The 16316-nt window shown below is 42.4% G+C and overlaps 2 protein-coding genes across 6 annotated transcripts in view; one reads left to right on the top strand and one right to left on the bottom strand.

Moving 5' to 3' along the window:
* ska1 (spindle and kinetochore associated complex subunit 1) overlaps nucleotides 1-16316 on the bottom strand; it is a 283761-nt gene that overhangs the window by 108888 nt on the left and 158557 nt on the right. The window lies entirely within an intron of this gene.
* Nucleotides 1-16316, top strand: part of LOC126407387 (kelch-like protein 25) — a 148215-nt gene that overhangs the window by 27865 nt on the left and 104034 nt on the right. The window contains exons 2-6 of one of the 3 annotated variants that reach the window (XR_007571774.1): nucleotides 13699-13913; nucleotides 14041-14102; nucleotides 14195-14285; nucleotides 14386-14500; nucleotides 15552-15963. The exons of the other annotated variants lie outside the window; for them this stretch is intronic. The gene's annotated coding sequence lies outside the window, so the exon portion shown is untranslated. Of the gene's footprint in view, nucleotides 1-13698; nucleotides 13914-14040; nucleotides 14103-14194; nucleotides 14286-14385; nucleotides 14501-15551; nucleotides 15964-16316 lie in introns of those variants that run through there. 3 annotated transcript variants of the gene reach the window in all.

Here is a 16316-nt window from a genome sequence, read left to right as displayed (position 1 = left end):
AAAAATGACAGTGTCAGGGCTTAAAGTGGTCAGGGCTTAAAGTGAAAAATTTGTCTATAATTTTGCGCCCTGCTAGCCATGCCCACCTCTATTTATTTTTCACACCCCTCTCCAGTTCTGCTGTATTAACACCGGGTTTAATATATTTTGCTTCCATCTCTCTGCCCTGCTCTACTGTACTTCAACGCTACTTAGCTGTCTCTCTACTCTACCAGTAGACTACCACATCCACCTGTTGCACAAAACGCACACAGCAGTGTTTCCCCTAGGATGGAGTTGTAGCAGTGGAGGTGAAGCACACGCATGAAAAATAATTTTCACTTTCACACTTTCACAACGTGAAACTTTTTGTATGCTTGCAAAGCACAGCCTGCTGGGATGTTTCTATGTATCTACTGGCACCAGAAGGGCTCTTTAGGACTAAGTACATACAGTACATTTGTGCACAGTAATGAGCAGGTGAAATGTCTGTCTAGCTTACATATGAGGTGTCTCAAGATTTAGGACCATACAATTTTATTGAATATAATAAAAGTAAAAAGTCACATGACATGCTGCTGTTTTGTGCTATGACCTATTTAAGTGTTGGAAGTTGTTGTTTACGTGACAACGCCTGAACACAACACAAGCTCAGCACGAGTGCTGTGCGGCGCTGCTGTGCGAGCAGCTGTTTGTTTGTGCGTAACAGCAGTCTCTTGATGGTTATTTACACAGTGTCCATAACAATAACTTTGTCAGCTGACAAACTGCACCGGGCTCGGGGTCAGGTTTGGTCAGGAAAATGCGGCCCGAGCCGCTCTAGCGTACTCACCTGTGTGTGTGGCGGAACTCCGCCGTGCGCAATACAGAGAGCAGAGGAGAATTGTTAACGCGTGACCATGTACAGACAGAAATGACACGATGACATAACACCATAAATAGTATATTGTTATGTTATTATATGAAGCGTCTGTCGCGCAAAATAATATCAATGGGGGCTGTGGGCAGGACATTGTTACACAGCGTGTGCCTGTGATTTCAGGCAGAGAGACCGCTGCATCAGAGCAGAAGAGCAAGTTTTAAAATACATTTATTTTATCAATTAGTTATTAACTTTTACTATTTTTAGCAACTTGCCCGATCGGGCAAGTGAGTTGTTAGTTTACATGCCCGACCTTGAGTTTTACTTACCCCGGGCAATCGGGCAATCCTTATTGTTGTAATCCCTGTACTGAGATATGCTGTAATAGCAGAGGGGGCTTGTAACCTTGTAGGGAGAGGAAGAGAGAGCGTGTCAGATTTGTTTTCCAGGGGTGGATGTTGGTCTGTCTGATGCAGCATTCCAGCTAGTCCGCCTGTAGGCCCCGTTCCACACAGGTGCAAATGTTAACTGAACATCATTTGGCATCACTGTAAATGTGTGTGGGAATTTCCTGCATTGTAAGTGCTAGATTTGCAGGAAGCTATGAAATAATGTGCAATCCAGTAGTGCTGCACGATTTGATAAAAATGTGCGATTGCGATTATGGTGGACAATATCGCGATTTGCGATTGCGATTACAATATAATTACAATATACAATCAGGGTGTCCGCGGGGTCTTAAAAAGTATTAAAAGTTGATAAATCAAATGTCGGAAAATTAAGGCCCTTAAACAGTATTAAGTCTTTATCGCGATTTTATGAAGTATTAAATTTTCTTGGCATTCAAGCTTTAACAAAAAGTATCCATGAATGTATAATTTATTTTCCTCCTCGCGACTATTACAAACAACAATGTGTAGGTAGGCACACTCGGACTGCCATTCGGGGCTGTGCGCGTACCTGTGCGACATCACGCGACGGCGCACGTCCAGGCGCCAAACAGAGGAGCAAAAGACAATAAAAAATCCTTCTCATCTTATCTGAGTTCTGTTGTATGTTTATGCTCTAAGATTTAATTGCAAACTACAACTGTTTAGTTAGTTAAAGATGCGTTGCTGCTAACGACAGCTTGTAGAGGCGATGAGGTCTTAAGGTTTTTTTGGAAGGTCTTAAAAAAGTCTTAAAAAGTATTGAAATTAACCTCAGGATTCCTGCATATACCCTGACAATATAATAAAGAAATGGTATCATGAGTCTTTTTGCTTGATTCAGTGTTTCCCCTACATTATATTAGGAGGGCACTGACCTGACATAGTTATTGTTATGGACAGACAGTGTGTCAATGACCATCAACATACTGAGCACAGTCAAACACGCTGCTCACACAGCAGCGCAGCACTGAACTGTACACACAGCGGAGCGAGCCTGTGTTGCGTTCAGGAGTTGTCACGTAAATGACAAATTCCAGCACACCAGAGTCCATGATTTCCCTGTGACACTTACAAATGTTTGCTTAACTGTGCTTGAATGTTGTTTTATGAGGCTCTGGCGGCTTTCAGTTGTCTCTTTGTCTTTAACGTTACACAGCTCGGCTTTCTCTTGCATGCACTCTTCCTTCTTTTCCCTGTGCTGTGCTTTCTCAAGTGCTGATATAGATTGGTCGTGTTGCCGCAGGACGTGGCGACTTTAACTTTTAAACTTTTACACAGCACGTCTTTCTGTTCAACGTCGCCGTACCTGAATCCAAAGTATCGCCATGTGATAGACGTTGCGTTTTTTTTGCCACCAACTCAAGCTGTTCTTGGTCAAGCTCATGCTCTTCTTCAGTGTCTGTGTTGGTCACTGCTGCACGCCGGCTGCACGCACCAGGATAGCTTGTGGGCATGATGTCTACAAACTCCACACACTACAGGAGAGGCAGTCACATTCACAGGCACACACCTTAACATTTATTTACATTAAATCGCAAATCGCAGCCTTTTATGCGGTTATGTAATCGCACAGCCTGACATCGCAATTGCGATTGCGATTAGATTAATCACGCAGCACTACAATCCAGTACTGAAGTTCAGGCCCTGCATTGTGCTATTCACGGTGGCAGGACCACACAGCTCCAGGGTGTTTGTGTGACAGGATTCATGTTTGGCTCCTCTGTTGAGCTGTAGCATCAGGGTGTTGCACAGATCCATGAGAATGGTAGTCCTAAGTGCACTTTAAGCCATTCACCTCTCTCGCCAATGACTGGGTAGTGTCACAGGAACTTTATAGTGACAATTGTAATCAATTTCATGTGAAACGAGCATCATTTTTTGGATTGGTGTAAACTGAACAAAGGGACAATGGAGGGAGGCCTGATCTCACTACAAACGCTGTGGGATACCATCCAAAATATTAAGACCGAGATGCTGACCCATTTTGACTCAAAGATGGATCCCATTCATATCAGTTTGTGCAACATCCAAACTTCATTAAATACTCTTGGAGAACAAGTCTCTGAGCTGGAACAACGTGTCAGCTCAAATGAAGACAACATCCAGGATCATCAGACCCAGCTTCAGCATCTGGAAAAAGAAAATGCTTACCTGGTCGACAAAGTAGAGGACTTGGAGAACCGAAGCAGATCCTCAAATCTCCGTTTTGTAAAGGTTCTTGAATTGGCAGAGGGCCGCGACATTTACAGCTTCATGTCCAAGTTGATTCCGGACCTCCTGGGACATGAGAATTTCCCTGTGCCACCGGTCATCGAGAGAGCTCACCGCAGTCCTACCACCCGGCGTGATGTCCAAATCCATCCTCAGCCCATCCTGATCAAACTCCATAACTTTCAGGATAAAGTGAAAATCCTACGCCTCGCCAGAGAAAAGAAGAAACTGCTCTACAAAGGATCTCCCGTTAACATCTATCCAGATTTCATCGCTGAGCTGATGAGGAAACGCCACTGCTTTGATACAGTTAAGAAAAAACTCAGTGAACTTGACTTGAAGTTCTCTCTTCGTTATCCATGCACACTTAGTGTGATTGTTGACGGAGAAACTAAGCTTTTTCGCTGTCACAAAGAGGCTGAGGCTGCCTTTGTGTCTCCCATGAGCTTTCCATCCTCTCTGTCCTTGATGAACTTGCCGGCATAACTTGGATGTAAGAGGTGCTCTTCTCGATTTCCTTTCCCCTTATAAGTACCTTTCTTTATCCAGTCGTTTCCCTGCATGTACTGTTGATCGTTTGACGGTATAAAAAGACAATTGAGTTGTCCTGGGAATAGTATGCCATGGTATATGACATTCTTCTGTACAGCGGTTAGTCTACTCTAAAGCCCAGCATACACTGTACGATTTTTGACTGGATTTGACCCGATTTTTGAGATGCACAACCTGCCGACGCTCGGGGCCCAGGGCGAGGGCCGGTCATCTGTTCCAGAACCACGGTCGGACGGTCGGATGAATTTCTGACATGTCAGAAATTTTGGTCGGCCGGCACAGACATTCGCACAGTTGAAGCAGAGCCACGAGCCGACTCGCCAACGTCTGTGCATTTATCCCTCACTGCGCCTGCGCGAAGACATAGATCACCATGGCGACGCGTCAGTGGACTGTAAATATGGAGGCCAGGTTGGTTGAGCTGTGGCAACAGTATGAGTGCCTGTTCGACGTTTCTTCTTCCACCTACCACGACCGCTATCAACGAGAGAAACCCTGGCAGGAGATAGCCAATATTCTTCAGCTGCCTGGTAAGTTTTTTCTGCTCTCATTTTCAAGCAAGCGCAACAAACATACAAGCTAGCGCGCTAGACGAGGTACAACACACACACAGAGGGTGCACCCGGCTGTAGCCGGCTTACCTCCAACTCTCGTTGTAAAATGGTCAAACCATACTGTCCATGTCTCTCAAGCCATCTGCGAGTCCATATGCGCTGACACCTCTTCTTTTTGGACGTTTCGGCACACAGTATAGCGCAAATCATCAAAGCAAACCGCTTGTCCTGCTTCGTTGACAACAATGGCACTTCCGGAACAAATTGGAACTTTCAAATGTATCTTTATTGACAGCTGTCAACGGGCAGGACAGTCAGCAGGGGCCGACGAGCCGTTTTTACCCGTACAGTGTGAGCTCTCTGATCGTGCTTGATGATCGGAACGTACAGTGTGAGCACATAAATCGTGAGCTTTGGCCGCATATCGCAGACAATTCACTCGTACAGTGTAAGCTGGTATTAACAACAAGATTTTAAAAATTGTACAGTGTATGCTGGGCTTTAGTTATACTCAATTTTTGGCATGTTTACTTTTTCGGCCGTAAATGAGGTCGCAATAGTCATGAAAACTGATTGTCATAAAGACGCCGCTTTACTGTAACCTATTGACTCTCCTTTTTCCTCCTTCATTCTGACGTTTATGCTGCATACTTTAATGAATTACGTATGTGTACTGAAAGTATGAGATATTAGAAATACGTGACTATAGGTATATAGGGTATGCCTCCTATACTCTTTATTTATTTATTCTCTCTCTTCTCTTTTTCCTCTTTTCATACACTCTTGTTTCTAGAGATGCTCCTTCATTTTCTCCCATGAGCTTTCATCTGTGGATATTACCTGAGTTTTTATAGATATATAGATATATTTTCCTTTTCTGGTCAAGTGTTGGGCTGCAATTTAATGTGTTTGTGATGTGGTTTATGTTGTCTTGTGTATCTGTTATTCATGTGTGTTACGTGTACAACCTTTTCATATATCTGTGGATCAACAATAACCTCAACTTATGTTTGAGCAGTGACAGTGCTAGTTATGACTTGTTTGGAAACTGGATAAAACAAAAGGATTAAAAATTATACATTTGAACATTAGGAGCCTCGTACCAAAAATTGATTTACTCAGAGCATGGGTTGCCTTTCACAAACCAAGTATTATTACACTCTCAGAAACATGGTTGAGTAGCAAAATTGCTGACACTGAAATCAAACTACCAAATTATGTGTTATATAGAGCTGACAGATGTAGCAGAGGTGGTGGTGGGGCTACATATGTTTCATCAAACCTGTCTTCTGAACTAATAATTCCTCATACAGACCCAAAATATTTTGAGTGTATTTTTTTTTTTTTAATTAATTCTACACTAGAATAAGTATATCATGATTGGAAATGTATACAGACCCCCAGCCGCACCAGCAGAATCATCTAATTGTTTGAGTTCAACTATTAACTCCATCGACTGTAATAATGAAATTATTGTTTTGGGTGACTTTAATAAGAACTGGTTAGATAGGTCCTCCTGTAGAGACAAAAATGTTTTTTCAAATTTGAACCTTACACAATTAATTAATGAACCTACAAGAGTCACTCCATCCTCTCAGTCTTTACTTGACTGGATATTTGTTTCACATCCACATCACAAATGCTGGTGTTCTGTCAGACTGTCTCAGTGACCATTCAGCAGTCTACTGTATTTGGAAAATAAAACTACCTAAATCCCCTCCAAAATTAGTTAAAATTAGACAACACAAGAAAATGGACTTTAATATGTTTATTTATGATTGATTTTCCATTAACTGGGAAAGATTTCAATTAATACCTGATGTTCAAAATGCATGGGATTTCTTTTATTCTAAATTCATGGCCGTGATTGACAAACACACTCCATGGAAAATGGCCAAAGTTAAAGGCAGACACAGAGTGTGCCAGGGCTGACGTCAAAACCCGGAAGTTTAGCATTGCGCTGGTTCCCGGAAGAGAAAGTGAATGTGATTTTTGCATTGCGTTTTGGATTATGTCAGAAAATAAGCTCTGTGGCTTACACAAGTTTCTGATACTTACAGGTTTTGTTCTGCGAGATAATCTTCACATATGAACACCTTTCATACCGCATTTGAAGCTTAAATGCGATCGCCAGAAGTAAAAAGCTAACATTAGGCTTTAACGGACTACATGACTACTCCACGGTCGCATGACTCTTGACGTCATCGCCACTAAGCTTTCAACTGATTCAGGGCTCGACAGTGCGAGCGTTTCACTCGCATTTGCGACTAAAAATAGGTGTGTGCGAACTGTAAAAAATATTTAGGGGCACGTGCGCATAAAAAAATCAGCCGAAGCAGCCTATATTTTTGTCAATAAAAAAAAAAGATAATCTAACCGCAAATGTTGGAGGAACTCAGCCGTGTGACACGGTTATGGGCAGTTTTCCAAGCCACTGTCGGCATAATGAATATAAGTCCCACTGTCGGCACAATGAATATAAGTCCCACTGTCGGCAGCGTGGAAATAAGTCAAAGTGTAGAGGAGACGGACCAGGAAAAGGGGCGTACCTCCGGGGAAGCCTGCTCCGTTCTCCCCGCAGTTAGGGACCGTTCTCCACGGCCAGGCTGTCGGCTGGGTGGAAATAAGTCAAAGTGTGGAGGAGACGAGGGACCGGGAAAAGCGGCGGACCTCCGGGGAAGCCTACTCCGTTCTCCCCGCAGTTAGGGACCCTTCTCCACGGCCAGGCTGTCGGCTGGGTGGGAATAAGTAAAAGTGTGGCGGAGAAGAGGGACTGGGAAAAGCGGCGGACCTCCGGGGAAGCCTCCTCCGTTCTCCCCGCAGTTAGGGACCGTTCGCCACAGTACCGCTGCTGGGCAGGGTGGAAATAAGTCCTGCAGAGTTTCAGAGGACCTGGAGAATGTTTTAGGATAGTAATAACATTATATAAGATAATCATATTGCAAAGATAATATAAGATAATAACATTAAAGACAAAATTAAATTGCAATACTTTTTCAAAACTTGATGATTTTACCTTTCTGTACATTTTGTATACAAATTCATTAAATAATTTTGCTTGTAAATGTCTATTTGCATCACGTTTATTACGGAAAACACATTATTTGATCAATTTACATTGTGCCCCTAAAGTTCTTTGTGCGCTCCTTACTTTTTCAACTTAGGAGCACATGTGCTCCTTGGGAAAAAAAGTTAGCGTCAAGCCCAGTGATTTCGGCCGCTTTATTTTAAAAACATATAATGGGGAAATCAGACTGTTTAAGCTAAATAAGAAGCTGTAATGGCGGACTGCCAGCACTCTCGCCTGTTTGGGGCTGATGACGTTTAATGTCCCCGACAGGGTTTGTAGTCATATTGAGCAACTTGTTAGCAACCGCCTTTTTTATGACACGTAAAAGCTTCAAAATTCACAAGTAGGGTATTTACTGACGTGTTTTATGTCGTAGAACGAAACCTGAAACTCACGAGAGAACTGGAAGTGCTAAAAGCGCTAACGGAGTTCCGGGTTTACTGGCACACTCTATTTGCCTTGGATCAATTCTGAACTTATATCCATTTTTAGACAGAGGGATAAAGCATGGTCAAAATTTCGTTTGTCAAGGAAACATGATGATTGGGAAGCATACAGACAACTAAGAAATATCAGCAAGACGCAAGTTTGAAATGCAAAATCTAATTATTATAAAGAATGTCTAAGTGAAAATGTCAAAAATCCTAAACAATTTTGGAGTAAAATAAAAAACATTTCATACTTCAGATAAACGCTGTATTAGTCAACTAAGAGCTGCACACACAATGCTGATAGATCCGTCACTTATTGCATGTGAGCTCAATCAACATTTTTCCTCTGTTCCAGCTTAACTCCTCAGACTGTACACATGACTTCTAATTTCATCACACCTTGTCAAAGTTATTTTTATTTTCATACAGTAACTCCTGTTGATGTCTGCAATGCAATTTGTGACCTAAAAGAGAGCAGTGGTCCTGGACTAGATGGGATTTAAACCAAGTTCATTAAATTAGCATCTCATATTCTTAATTATCCATTGGCTGACCTGTTTAATCTTTCATTAAGTACATGTGTAGTTCCAACTATTTGGAAATGTGCACGTGTAACTCCTCTCCACAAGGGTGGCGACACACTTGACCCTAATAACTACAGACCTATTTCAATTATTTGTGCCATTGCCAAAGTATTTGAGAAAATTATTACAACCAATTATCAGAGTACCTTAATATCAATAATATTGTTTGCGCTCTTAAAATTAAAATTTACCAATGATACTTTATCTGCTTCTGATCGTGGTCATCTCACAGGAGCAATATTTATTGATCTCACCAAAGCTTTTGATCTGGTTGATCACTATCTTCTGTTAGACAAGCTTCATGCAATTGGTCTCTCCCAACATGCGCTACTATGGTTTAATTCTTATCTTCACAATAGAAAGCAATGTGTTGTATTGAGAGGATGTAAATCAGACCTACTTATTCAGCAGAACGGTGTCCCTCAAGGCTCTACCTTAGGATCACTTCTTTTCTCAATTTTTATTAGGGCTGCCCCCGACCAAAGATTTTCTTGGTCGACCAGTAGTTGTCATTTAGGGCCATTAGTCAACTAATCGTCGCAGATAATGATTTTGGGGAGCAACAAGACAGTTTGAATTCCAGCGCTGAGATAGAATGTTAAGTAATATTGTTAACAGTTTGCTTGCTACATTACCGAGAAATAGGCCTACAAAGCAGTAATAATTAGCCTTTAAAATAGGTTATTATTTTTTACAAGCTCACGCACGAAGCCAGCCACCTGCTAATGAGACCTGCGGCAAAGCGGTAATGATTGTGATGTGTCAGAACAACCAGCAAGGAGAGGAGACTGAACATTTAATTAATTTTCAATTACATAGTATAACTGTAGCATCTTACAGCCTTGGCGACTGAATAACTTATAAATTATGAGCCTTAAAACTATCAATTTTACAAGTGTGCGCAGCTGCGCACAAAGTCAGCTGCCTGTTAATGACACCGGCAAATTATTTCAGATTCTAATTCTGAATGCGTCAGAAAAATCAGCAAGGAGACTGTCGGAACATTCTGATTATTTATTTCAACACACCACACAGCTTCTGAACTTGATGCAACACAATAACTTTGTAAAAAAACAAACATACAAATTAAATATATTTTCGTTTCTTTTTAAAATGTAGATAACGAATAAATAGCTCTACAACAATCTAAAACAATTAAAAGAAAAATATAGGCTGTCATTCCAAAAATAAACAGAACAACGGAGAAGTAGCCTCAACATGAAATAAAAACTTAAATTAGGTCAGAATGCAAATAAAATAAGCAAAAATGAATAAATAGGCATTCAGCAATCAGTGCAAATAAACAGACCAACGGAGAAGTATAGCCTTAAAATGAAATAAAACTTCAATTAGGTCACAATGGAAATAAAATAGGCAAAATGAATAAACGAATAATTAAGTATTAAGCAAACTGAAACACTTAAAACTATCAATTTTACAAGTGTGCGCAGCCGCGCACAAAGTCAGCCGCCTGTTAATGACACCGGCAAATTATTTCAGATTCTAATTCTGAATGCGTCAGAAAAATCAGCAAGGAGACTGTCGGAACATTCTGATTATTTATTTCAACACACCACACAGCTTCTGAACTTGATGCAACACAATAACTATAACTATAATAACACAATTAGGTCACAATTGAAATAAAATAGGAAAAATGAATAAACGAATAATTAAGTATTAAGCAAACTGAAACACTTAAGATAGCGTAATTGCCAGTGCAAATAAACAGAGAATTAGCCTCAACATGAATGAAAACTCAACTTTACATTTTTTTCTGAAGTCAGAACGCTAATGAAAATGTAGGCTCAATCACACATTTTGTTTCACGCAACCACCTTACTCACAGTTTTATCCCCCTGGCTCTCAGTTAGCTTTCTTATATTATGAGAAAGGAACACAAGTTTATCCACGTTGTCGGGGAGAAGTGAGCTCCGTGTCTTACTCACAATGAAGCCGGCCTTGGAGAAGATGCGCTCCGATGGCGTGGACGTGGATGGGATGGAGTGCACACGCTTGGCTGCTCTGGCCAGCTTGGGATAGCGGTCCTCATTTTTTTGCCACCATGTTAGCGGTCCCGAATCAACTTTTGTTCTGTCCTCCAAGTATTGTTTCATTTCATCGTTCCGTCCTTCTGTCTGCTGCTCTTCGTCTGTAGCCATAGCCATCAACATGGATATCTCCTCCTACTTTTCCTGCTTCTTTTTTGGTGCAGGACTGGGCTCACTTTCATCTCCACTGCTGTCCCTGTCCTCACTCTGAGCATCAGCTTCTTCTGCTGGAGATAAACTCTCAGCCAAATCCGACACCGTCGTGTAAGCCTCGTCCCGTTTCTCTACCTCGAGGAATGACAGGCTTTTGAATCGTGGATCCAAGACAGCAGCTTGGATGTAAATGCTAGTCTCGATATTCCCTCTGAGCTCCCATCTCGTGTCAATTTCTTCAGTGAGCGTTTTCTTCAGTGCGGTCACAGTCGTGTTGTCATCATCGTGCAGCAACAGGTGGCGTCTTTTCATGTTTATGAGCATGGGCAGCGTGCCAGACAGAGATGCATTAACATCCTGCAAAAGCAGCTCCGTGAGTGTGACCATTGGCTTCATCACCGAGACTATGTCCTCCGCTATCCTCCAATGGGCCGTGGTGAGATCCAGATCGCGGTCAGACTGGTGGGTGGTACCGGGGTCGGAAAGCACGGCTGTGACCGGCCACCTCTGTTCCAGGAGACGCTCCAGCATTAAGTAAGTGGAGTTCCAGCGTGTGGAGACATCCTGGATGAGTTTGTGTTCAGCCACTTTCTGTTGTTTTTGTTTGTCAGTAAGGGCTGCTGTAGCCTTGGCACTTTTCTTGAAATGTCCCACAAGACGTCTGGCAGCTGCAATGACTCAGCAGATTGGATCTTTTTTAAGAGCCGCATTTATGCACAGCTGCAAAGTGTGCCCCGCACAGCGAACTCCCTGGACATTACCCCAGGACGAGTTATGAGATAGCTGATCCACGCACAACACCATGTTCGCGGCATTGTCATGTACAACAGCGGCCCTCTTTTCTGCAGGGATCCTAAAGTCTGCCATTACCTGGCTGAGTCGCTCTGCTATGTTAGCAGCTGTGTGGCTCACCTCCAAAACTTTCGTTTCCAGCACAAATGAATGCAGTCGCCAGTCGTCAGAAATGAAATGTGCAGAGACTGTCATGTAACTCTCCATCTGGTTAGATGTCCAGATGTCCGTTGTGAAGCTGAGTGCTGTACAGCTTTTAATCTTGTCCAGAATCGCTTCTTTCGTAGTGTTGTATTTGGTTGTAATCGCGTGCATTACAGTTTCACGTTTAGGAAGGCTGTATCCTGGCTCTAGGAATTCAATCAATTGTCTAAAACCTTCACCGCTGACAATATTTACTGGTCTCATGTCGAGCGCAATGAAATCCGCTATTTTTTCCGTTAGATCTCTCTTCCTTTTTTCGGAAAGAGGGGGTTTCATAACGAGCTTTTGCTGCGTCAATGCTGAAGTGGAGGGTGCCGTGTCATCTCCGCAGTAAAGTGGATGCGCCTGTAGAGAGATTTACACATTAAGTAAAACACACAGTGAGCTGGATAATTTAGCTTCCCCAGTAGGCCTATACTAGCGCATGATAATATTAAAATGTATTATTTATCTCGGCTTTCAAATGTTAGGGCGGCCGTGCTAGGCAAGTAGCTACTTACATGTTTTAGATGATACATCATGTTCGTCGTTGACGAATGATAGGCGAAGGTCTGTTTGCAGAGTTTGCATGTCACCTTCTTGGGGTCGTCCTTTTTCTTTTCAAAATGATCCCAGTCACCTTCTTGGGGTCGTCCTTTTTCTTTTCAAAATGATCCCAGATTTTAGATTTCTTGCCCGACATTATATCATTAGTTACTGTCTATAATCGCGATATTGCAGGGACTAGCCGTGTAAAAAAACTGACCGTGAGTGTAACGACTTCCTGTATCTGGCCCTTCAAATTAAAGGCCCTCTAGCTTTTCATTTTTTTTTCTTCGACCAGTCAACCAATGGAATTTAGGTCGACTAATGACGTCTTGGTCGACTAACGCTTGGTCGTCTATTTGGGGGCAGCCCTAATTTTTATAAATGATCTCCCACTCTGCTTCTCCAACTGTTGTGTACAATTATATGGAGATGATACTGTTATACATCAGACACTTCTATACCACTAATTCAAGAGGCCCTTCAATTGGAGTTTAATGTTTTTCAAATCAGCGGCTTGTCAAGGGACTATATTCAACTTATCTTGCATTGTAACATGCATTATGACAACTTAATAAGGTTTATGTATGTTTTTAAATGAAGTGGAGGAGCCTGCAAGTGTTTTGTTTAGTTTGTCTCAGAGGCTCTGTGGACTGCGGACTCCGCAGCTCCGCTCAGCTGTCGAGAGAAGTGTCCTTCTGCTGCTTCTTCTTCTTGTGTAACCTTCACTGCATGAAAAGTGGGATTTTCGTCAGTAAGCGGCACTGTAGATTGTCGTGGAAGTTCACGTTTACGACTGCACACGGCAATTTGCAGGCAACACCGAAAACTGCCGTGAATTGTCGGAAATTGACGCGGGCCTTGCTTGGCAGTTGTTGCAATGTTCACAGAGGCACCGAGGTCTTTTCTTCAGTCTTGGGACTTCCATCTTTCAACTGACTGCACACCTTGTTTATATCACAGAGCTTCATAGGTACACCGTGCCTGTTTATATCATAAACATATGCAAGCTCGTCTCGCGAGTTCTTCCGTATAACAATGACCTCGCACGTGATTGGACGAGGAGCCCTCGTCCAATCATGGGCGAGGTCATGGGCACCTCGTCCAATCACGTGCAAAGTCATGGGCATGACTCATACAGCAGTACCTGCAAGACAAGCATATACAGACATGTTTTTATTCTTGTACTCAGACCTTTTCCTCCATTTCCTGTGTTTTAACTGCCGTTTCGTGAACTACAATGGCTGGACGGTGTCTCGCCTTCAACTCCTCTGCATGGACGCGATCAACCCCTTTCAGCCAGTCCGCAGACCGGCGAGAAGAAACTGCTGAATGCTATCAGTGGGCTGTCTCGTCAGCTTACTCTGCTTGCTGCTGATGTGAATGAGCAGTTCACTGTAGTAAACTCCAGGTTGCTCTCCATAGAGGATAGGTTGGCTGCTTTGGAGTCGAAAAAGTGTGTGGAAGAGACTAACTCTAAGAAGAGAAGACGGGTGCACAATCCCAAGATTGCGGTAAGAATATGTTCGGTGACTGCTAGCTAAACTATAAGTAGCCTAGTAGCCTTGTAAAAGAACAAGTGAGCAGAACCAGTGTAAGCTGTTTTATAAAAGTGTATGTTTTTGGTCTTGTAATTTACAGGAAGCAGTACGCCGTCATCACAACTTGGAGACAAATTGTAGGCGCTACGAACCGGAGCAAGCGTAAGATTTAAAGAATATGCTTTCATTCTGCTGTATAAGGAAATAGATACGTTAATAGATACAGAGCTTAACCGTTCATTTTGTTTTCACAGACTAACCTCGCCTCATAACGAGGCCGTGACTTGCTCGGAGCTATGTCCTAAAGTCCAGATTTACATAACGCTGATAGTGACGCCATTGTGTGTAAGTATCTTTAACTGTTTTGTTCCTGCTCCTTCCTTGTTTAATTATACTGTGACTTACGTTTTTTTATTCATACCACTCTCATTTAATTGTTTTCCAGCTGCCTGTAATACTATGAGACAGTACGCAGGAGCTTCAGGTACAGACAGCCAGATCTCACATCGCAGGCGGAAGCTGTGAAGAGTTCAGCTCGGAGTCGATCGAGAAGAAAGAGGGTAAGACTTATTAGATTAGATCCGTTTTGGTCAATGTGACTACCATCTTGCGCTCCACCCCCATTTTGTAGCAAAAACGCCTAAAATGACATACCCAAATTAAAATGACTGTAGCGTCTGAACCGCTCTGACTACATGCATGCATGAGGTCTTGCCAGAAAGAAAACTCTCTGAAGTTTGTTGTGAAAGTGTCAGAAACACTCTAGGTGATACAGAGACAGAGTAATGGGCCTCTGAAGTCAGTAACAAGTAAGTAAAATAAAAAAAATGATTTTCAGGATGAATAACTGTCTGTGGCTTCATCTGAGCAGGTAAATGACACTGTGGGGCTGTAGGCACACTATCAATGAACATTTATTTCAAGTTTGAAGAAGACTGCTCAACGTATGACCATTCTACAGTGTTTTTTCCATGAAAAGATCCAGGCGGAGCGCCACATGACAAGAGCGCTCACTCCGCTTCAAAACAGTACTATCAGTGATCAAACAACACTCAGCCAGCTTCAAACATTGTACCTCATTGAAATCAGGTGTGATTATGATAGCTGATGTTGTTTTTGACACAGAAACACCATAAAATATCACCAAATAAAGCCATATGAAACGTGAAAGTTGTGATCCCACTTTCTAGGCGGTATATCTCAGCCAAAAATAGTGGTAGGAGTGAGATCTCACCTTTTATAAACCAGCTACGTGTCCATTGACGACTCGGCATGAGATCGCGAGTAATCCTTTAACTTTTCCCCTCGAAAAACGGCATGACATGACTTGTCACCACTCATCGCGATTTTGGACTTCGTGTGTTTAGGCTGCTCTGGTGTGAGACCCATAAGGAATAAAAGAAAAACGATGCCAAATCGTTGATACCAAACATCACATGGTTTGATGACGTAGTGCGCCTGTGAGATGCCATTTAACAGAGAAGGGAGGGAGCGCGGACGCCAGTCTGAGGGGAGTTAAAGAGACTATTTTTCAGGTGCATTAATAGATGTGTTGTGTCCATACGCAGTGCATTGCGCAGTACTGATTGTCTTTATTGATTGTTTTTACAGCTGCTGGAAGCGAGACAGAGTGTGCTTGCCGACGATGAGGTGGACCTTTGGAAGTGCACCACCATAGACCTAATGTCCGATGAGGAAGATGGCATTGTTGGCGAGGTGTCTGGATGGATTGTGCGACCTCCGGTCTTTCGTAGCCAGGAGCTCACCGAGCCCTCTGCCTCGCTGCAGTTAAGATTAGAGGCAATTCCCAAGTACAGGGCAGCGCACCACAGACGTCTGCAAAATGGACCAAATTCGGACAGAATACCACCAGTTACCTACAGCTCCGAGGCGGCAGACAGACACTTCACGGTGCTGTAGGATTTTGGCCTTCTCCTGAGCTTCCCGTTTGTTGTGTGGACATTTTTGTACATAGTTGTGTGTTTGTGTTTCTGCTAATAAAGCTCTGTCTTTGAATAAACAGCATGTTCTTGGCAAATTTTCCTTTCCTCAATAAATACATTCATGTCCTTGATTGTAATAATAGTGTAGTCCATAGCATATCATATGAATATGAATGAATGAATAAATATATATATATATATATATATATATACATACATACATATATACGTGTATATATATACATGTATATCAATCAATCAATCAATTTTATTTATAAAGCCCAATATCACAAATCACAATTTGCCTCACAGGGCTTTACAGCATACGACATCCCTCTGTCCTTATGACCCTCGCAGCGGATAAGGAAAAACTCCCCAAAAAAACCCCTTTAACGGGGAAAAAAACGGTAGAAACCTCAGGAAGAGCAACTGA

Source organism: Epinephelus moara, chromosome 20, assembly GCF_006386435.1.
Source record: "Epinephelus moara isolate mb chromosome 20, YSFRI_EMoa_1.0, whole genome shotgun sequence".
Lineage (NCBI taxonomy): Eukaryota > Metazoa > Chordata > Actinopteri > Perciformes > Serranidae > Epinephelus > Epinephelus moara.
This window is presented reverse-complemented; position numbering and strand designations above follow the sequence as displayed.